The sequence below is a fragment of the Amborella trichopoda genome, chromosome 1 (assembly GCF_054954075.1).
Source record: "Amborella trichopoda isolate Santa Cruz 75 chromosome 1, AtrichopodaSantaCruz75HAP2 v2.0, whole genome shotgun sequence".
Taxonomy (NCBI): domain Eukaryota; kingdom Viridiplantae; phylum Streptophyta; class Magnoliopsida; order Amborellales; family Amborellaceae; genus Amborella; species Amborella trichopoda.
The window spans coordinates 21,423,236-21,432,124 of record NC_142336.1 but is presented as its reverse complement, the minus strand read 5'-3'; positions in this window follow the sequence as shown (position 1 = coordinate 21,432,124).

The following is an 8,889-nucleotide window of genomic DNA, read 5'->3' as shown; positions in this document are numbered from 1 at the left end:
TTTGGATGTGGGCTTATCATATGCATCATCGTAGTCTCGTGTGTATATGGTTCATAGGCCATGGTTAGAGAGAGAGCTTTACAGAGCGTAGAGATGGGGAAGGTTTTGAGATGAAGGTTGATGAGAGAAAAAGAGAAGCCTCTTGACTTACAAACGCAGAGAGAGAAAAAAAGAAAGACCTGATGTTTTAAGAGAAAGAGAGAGAAAGAAGCGTATAAAAAAGATACACCTCAATGCAAAATGTCGTTTAAAGGAGTGAGATTATAAACCTTTAAGATGGTGGACTTAAGGTCCACCCAAGTAAAATTGAACCCTCAAATATATTAACAATAATATCTTTTATTTATTATTAATATAAAAGCAACAATATCCTAACGGTATATTAGTATTATTATTATTATTATCATTACTAATATTTTTTTTTTTGAAAGTTTGTGATTGTTACATATGTACTGCTAGTACAAATTAGTAGTACATGTAGAACTAGTTCTACTAGTACTACTAATAGTAGTATGTATTACTACTAATACTCGTACTACTAATACTCGTACTACTCGTAGTAGTACAAGTAGTACTAGTACTACTCATAGTAGTAAGTACTACATGTAATATTAGAACTACTAGTACATACTAATACTAACAAAATTACTAGTAGTAGTACGTACTAGTAGTGCTACTACTAGTAGTACATACTACTAGTACATAATAGTACAACTAATACTAGTACTAATAGTACATACTAGTATGTACTACTAGTAATACTAGCACTAACAATAGTACTAGTAATACTAGTACTAGCAGTAGTACTAGTAGTAATAATATTATGTACTAGTACGAGTAGCATATATTAGTATGTACTATTTGTCTATACCAATAGTACTACTAGTATGTACTAATAATATTCACTAGTAGTAGTTGTACTAGTACATACCACTAGTACTACTACAAGTTCATGTACTACTACTACCAGTAGTTGCAGAACTCGTACTACTCGTAGTAGTACAGTACTACTAGTACTACTCGTAGTAGTAGAAGTACTACTAGTACTACTCGTAGTAGTAAGTACTACTAGTACTGCTCGTAGTAGTACAAGTACTATTAGTACTACTCATAGTAGTAAGTACTACTAGTAATACTAGTACCACTAGTACATACTAGTACTAGTAACACTACTAAAAATAGTATGTACTAGTCGTGCTTGTACTAGTTGTACATATTATTAGTATGTAATAGTACTACGAATTGGTATGTACTATTAGTAATATTAGTACTAGCAGTAGTACTAGTAGTACATATTGGTATGTACTATTAGTAATATTAGTACTAGCAGTAGTACTAGTAGTAGTAATATTATGTACTTGTACGGGTAGTTTATATTAGTATGTACAACTTATCTATATAACTAGTACAGCTAGTATGTACTAATAATATGTACTAGTAGTAGTTGTACTAGTACATACTACTAGTACTACTACTAGTACACGTAGTACTACTAGCAGTAGTTGTTGTAGTGGTACGAGTACTACTAGTACTACTCGTAGTAGTAAGTACTAGTAGTAATACTAGAACTACTAATACATACTATTACTAATACTACTAGTACATACTATTACTAATACTACTAGTACATATTACTCGTAGTAGTACAAGTACTATTAGTACTACTCATAGTAGTACGAGTACTACTAATACTATTCGTAATAGTAAGTACAACTAGTAATACTAGCACTACTAGTACATACTACTTCTACTACTACTTGTACATACTAATATGCACTATTAATACTCCAAGTATGTATTTTAGTACATACTTGAAGTACATACCAGTAAGTACTATTAGTACTAGTATGTACCACTAGTAGAAATTATACTACTAGTACATATTGCTAGTACATACTAGTAGTACATTTAGAACTAGTTCTACTAGTACTAATAGTAGTAGTATGTACTACTAGTAATACTCGTACTACTCGTAGTAGTACAAGTACTACTAGTACTACTTGTAGTAGTAAGTACTACTAGAGATACTAGCACGACTAGTACATACTAGTACACGTAACACTACTAATGCTAGTTTGTACTAGTCGTGCTAGTACTAGTAGTACATACTATTTGTACATAATAGTACTACTAATACTAGTACTAATAGTACATAATTGTATGTACAGCTAATACTCCAAGTATGTCATCTAGTACATACTTGTAGTACATACTAGTAAGTACTATAAGTACTAGTATGTACTACTAGTAGAATTAGTACTTCTAGTACTGGTAGTAATTTTACTAGTATTAGTACTAATACTACTAGTATGTACTGGTAATACATACTAGTAGTACGTGAAGAACTAGTTCTACTAGTAGTACGTGAAGAACTAGTTCTACTAGTACTACTACTGTAGTATGTACTACTAGTAATACTCGTACTACTCATATGAGTACAAGTACTACTAGTACTACTCGTAGTAATACAACTACTACTCGTAGAAGTAAGTACTACAAGTAATACTAGCACTACTAGTACAAACAAGTAATACTAGCACTACTAGTACAAACAAGTAATACTAACACTACTAGTACTAGTATGTACTAGTCGTGCTAGTACTAGTAGTACATACTACTAGTACATAATAGTACTACTAATACTAGTACTAGTAGTACATAATAGTACTACTAATACTAGTACTAGTAGTACACACAAGTATGTACTACTAGTAATACTAGTACTAGCAGTAGTACTAGTAGTAGTAATATTATGTACTAGTACGGGTAGTATATATTAGTATGTACTACTTGTCTATACTACTAGTACTACTAGTATGTTCTAATAATATGTACTAGTAGTAGTTGTACTAGTACATACTACTAGTACTACTACTAGTACATGTACTACTACTACTAGTAGTTGTAGTACTCGTAGTAGTACAAGTACTACTCATAGTAGTATAAGTACTACTAGTACTACTCGTAATAGTAAGTACTACTAGTAATACTAGCACTACCAGTACATACTACTACTACTGATAGTACATACTAATATGTACTACTAATACTCCAAGTACGTTTTCTAGTACATACTTGTAAGTCTTAATAGTACTAATATGTACTAGTAGTAGAATTAGTACTTCTAGTACTAGTACTAATACTACTTGTATAAGTACTAATACTTCTAGTACGTACTGCTAGTAATACTAGCACTTCTAGTTTATACTACTAGTAATACTCGCACTACTAGTACAAACAAATACTAGTAACACTACTAGTTTGTAATAGTAGTGCTTGTACTAGTAGTACACACTACTAGTACATAATAGTCTTACTAATACTGGTACTAGTAGTACATACTAGTATGTACTACAAGTAATACTAGTACTAGCAGTTGTACTAGTAGTAGTAATATTATGTACTAATACGGGGAGTATATATTAGTATGTACTACTTATCTATACTACTAGTACTACTAGTATGTACTAATAAGATGTACGAGTAGTAGTTGTACTAGTACTTACTACTAGTACATGTACTATTACTACCAGTAGTTGTAGTACTCGTACTACTTGTAGTAGTACTAGTACTACTCGTAGTAGTACAAGTACTACTAGTACTACTCGTAGTAGTAAGTACTACTAGTAATACTCGCACTACTAGTACATACTAGTATTTGTAACACTACCAATACTAGTATGTACTGCAACTACATACTCGTAGTACATGTAGAACTAGTTCGACTAGTACTACTAGTAGTAGTATGTACTACTAATAATACTCGTACTACTTGTTGTAGTATAAGTACAACTAGTACTACTTATACTAGTACAAGTACTACTAGTACTATTCGTAGTATTAAGTACTACTAGAATTACTAGCACTACTCGTACCTACTAGTTCTAGTAACACTACTAGTAATAATATGTATTAGTAGTGCTAGTACTAGTAGTACATAGTACTAGTACATAATAGTACTACTAATACTAGTACTAGTAGTACATACAAGTATGTACTACTTGTAATACTAGTACTAGCAGCAGTACTAGTAGTAGTAATATTATGTACTAGAACGGGTAGTATATATTTGTATGTACTACTTGTCTTTACTACTAGTACTACTAGTATGTACAAATAATATGTACTAGTAGTAGTTGTACTCATACATACTACAAGTACTACTACTAGTTTATGTACTACTACTACAAGTAGTTGTAGTACTCGTACTACTCGTAGTAGTACAAGTACTACCAGTACTACTCGTAGTAGTACAAGTACTACTAGTAAAACTAATACTACTAGTACATACTACTACTACTTGTAATAGTCGTACTACTCGTACGTACTACTTGTAATAGTATGTACTACTTATAATACTCGTACTACTCGCAGTAGTACAAAAACTACAAGTACTACTCGTAATACTAAGAGTACTACTCGTAGTAGTAAGTACTATTAGTAATACTAGCACTATTAGTACATACTAATACTAGTAACACTATTAGTAATAATATGTACAAGTAGTACTTGTACTAGTTGTACATATAATTAGTATGTAATAGTACTACGAATACATGTACTAGTAGAACATACTGGTATGTACTATTAGTAATACTAGTACTAGCATTAGTACTAGTAGTAGTAATAATATATACTTGTACGGATAATATATATTACTATGTACCACTTGTCTATACTACTAGTACTACTAGTATGTACTAATAATATGTTCTAGCAGTAGTTGTACTAGTACAAACTACTAGCACTACTACAAGTACATGTACTACTACTACCAGTAGTTGTAGTACTCGTACTACTCGTAGTAGTACAGGTACTACTAGTACTACTCGTAGTAGTACAAGTACTACTAGTACTATTCGTAGTAGTAAGTACAACGAATAATACTAGCACTACTAGTACGTACTACTTCTACAACTACTTGTACATACTAGTATGCACTACTAATACTCCAAGTATGTATTATAGTACATACTTGAAGTACATACTAGTAAGTACTATTAGTACTAGTATGTACCACTCGTAGAATTTGTACTTTTAATACTAGTATTAATACTAGTAGTATTAGTACTAATACTACTAGTATGTATTGCTAGTACATACTAGTAGTACATGTAGAACTAGTTTTACTAGTACTAATAGTAGTACTATGTACTACTAGTACTTCTCGTACTACTCGTAGTAGTAAAAATACTACTAGTACTACTCATAGTAGTACAAGTACTACTAATACTATTTGAAGTAGTAAGTACTACTAGAGATACTAGCACGACTAGTGCATACTAGTATGTACTAGTCGTGCTAGTACATATAGTACATACTACTTATACATAATAGTACTACTAATACTAGTACTAGTAGTACATACTAGTATGTACTACAAGTAATACTTGTACTAGCAGTAATACTAGTAGTAGTAATATTATGTACTAGTATGGGTAGTATATATTAGTATGTACTACTTGTCTATGCTATTAGTACTACTAGTATGTACTAATAATATGTACTAGTAGTAGTTGTACTAATACATACTACTAGTACTACTACTACCAGTAGTTAGAGTACTCGTACTACTCGTAGTAGTACAAGTACTACTAATACTACTCGCAGTATACAAGTACTATTGGTACTACTCGCAGTAATAAGTACTTCTAGTAATACTAGCACTACTAGTACATATTACTACTACTACTAGTACATACTTGTATGTACAGCTAATACTCCAAGTATGACTTCTAGTACATACTTGTAGTACATACTAGTAAGTACTATTAGTACTAGTATGTACTACTAGTAGAATTAGTACTTCTAGTACTAATCGTGCTAGTACATATAGTACATACTACTTATACATAATAGTACTACTAATACTAGTACTAGTTGTACATACTAGTATGTACTACAAGTAATACTTGTACTAGCAGTAGTACTAGTAGTAGTAATATTATGTACTAGTATGGGTAGTATATATTAGTATGTACTACTTGTCTATGCTATTAGTACTACTAGTATGTACTAATAATATGTACTAGTAGTAGTTGTACTAATACATACTACTAGTACTACTACTACCAGTAGTTAGAGTACTCGTACTACTCGTAGTAGTACAAGTACTACTAGTACTACTCGCAGTATACAAGTACTACTGGTACTACTCGTAGTAATAAGTACTTCTAGTAATACTAGCACTACTAGTACATATTACTACTACTACTAGCACATACTTGTATGTACAGCTAATACTCCAAGTATGACTTCTAGTACATACTTGTAGTACATACTAGTAAGTACTATTAGTACTAGTATGTACTACTAGTAGAATTAGTACTTCTAGTACTGGTAATAATTTTACTAATATTACTACTAATACTACTAGTATGTACTACTAGTACATACTAGTAGTACGTGAAGAACTAGTTCTATTTGTGCTACTACTTGTAGTTTGTACTATTAGTAATACTCGTACTACTCGTAGCAGTACAAGTACTACTAGTACTACTCATAGAAGTACAAGTACTACTAGTACTACTCGTAGTACTAAGTACTACAAGTAATACAAGCACTACTAGTAAAAATTAGTACTAGTAACACTACTAGTACTAGTATGTACTAATCGTGCTGGTACTAGTAGTACATACTACTAGTACATAATAGTATTACTAATACTAGCAGTACATAATAGTACTACTAGTACATGTACTACTACTACGACTAGTACATGTACTACTACTACTAGTAGTTGTAGTACTCGTAGTAGTACAAGTACTACTAGTACTGCTCGTAGTACAAGTACTACTAGTACTACTCGTAGTGGAACAAGTACTACTAGTACTACTCGTAGTAGTAAGTACTACTAGTAATACTAGCACCACCAGTACGTACTACTAGTACTATTAGTACATACTAATATGTACTACTAATACTCCAAGTATGTTTTCTAATACATACTTGTAGTACATACTTGTAAGTCTTATTAGTACTAGTAGTAGAATTAGTACTTCTAGTACTAGTACTAATACTACTAGTATTAGTACTAATACTTCTAGTATGTACTGCTAGTACATATTAGTAGTACATGTAGAACTAGTTCTACTATTACTACTAATAGTAGTACGTACTTCTAGTAATACTCGTACTACTTGAATTAGTACAAGTACAACGAGTACTAGTAGTACATAGTAGTACATACTAGTATGTACTACTAGTAATACTAGTACTAGCAGCAGTACTAGTAGTAGTAATATTATGTACTGGTACGGGTAGTGTATATTGGTATGTACTACTTATCTATATAAATAGTACTACTAGTTTGTACTAATAATATGTACTGGTAATAGTTGTACTAGTACATACTACTAGTATTACTGCTAGTTCATGTACTACTACTACCAGTAGTTGCAGTACTCGTACTACTCGTAGTAGTACAAGTCAACTAGTACTACTCGTAGTAGTACAAGTACTACTAGTACTACTTGTAGTTGTAAGTGCTACTAGTAATATTAGCACTACTAGTACATACTAGTACTTGTAACATTATTGGTATGTAATAGTAGTGCTTGTACTAGTAGTACACACTACTAGTACACAATAGTACTACTAATACTGGTACTAATAGTACATACTAGTATGTACTACAAGTAATACTAGTACTAGCAGTTGTACAAGTAGTAGTAATATTATGTACTAGTACGATGAGTATCTATTAGTATGTACTACTTGTCTATACCACTAGTACTACTAGTATGTACTAATAATATGTACGAGTCGTAGTTGTACTAGTACATACTCCTAGTACGTGTACTACTACTACCAGTAGTTGTAGTACTCGTATTACTCGTAGTAGTACTAGTACTACTCGTAGTAGTACAAGTACAACTTGTACTACTCGTAGTAGTAAGTACAACTAATAATGTTTGCACTACTAGTACACACTAGTACTGATAACACTACTAGTACAAGTATGTACTAGTAGTGCTAGTACTTATAGTACATACCACTTGTACATAATAGTACTATTAATACTAGTATTAGTAGTACATACTAGTATGTACTACTAGTACTACTAGTACTAGCAGTAGTACTAGAAGTAATAATATTATGTACTAAAATGGGTAGTATATATTAGTATGTACTACTTGTCTATACTACTGATACTACAAGTATGTACTAATATTAAGTACTAATAGTAGTTGTACAAGTACATACTACTAGTACTACTACTAGTTCATGTACTACTACTACCAGTAGTTGTAGTACTCGTACTACTCATACTACTAGTAGTTGTATAAGTACTACTAGTACTACTCGTAGTAGTACAAGTACTACTGGTACTACTAGTAGTAAGAAGTACTTCTAGTAATACTAGCACTACTAGTACATACTAGTACTACTACTAGTACAAACTTGTATGTACAGCTAATACTCCAAGTATGTCTTCTAGTACATACTTGTAGTACATTCTTGTAGTACATACTAGCAAGTACTACTAATACTAGTATGTACTACTAGTAGATTTAGTACTTCTAGTACTGGTAGTAATTTTACTAGTATTAATACTAATACTACTAGTATGTACTACTAGTACATACTAGTAGTACGTGAAGATATAGTTCTACTCGTACTACTACTTGTAGTTTGTACAACTAGTAATACTCGTACTACTACTAGTACATGTACTACTACTACTAGTAGTTGTAGTACTCGGAGTAGTACAAGTTCTATTAGTACCAGTACAAACTACAACTACAATTAGTACATACTTATATGTACTACTAATACTCCAAGTATGTTTTCTAGTACATACTTGTAGTACATACTTGTAAGTCTTATTAGTACTAATATGTACTAGTAGTAGAATTAGTACTTCAAGTACTAGTACTAATACTACTA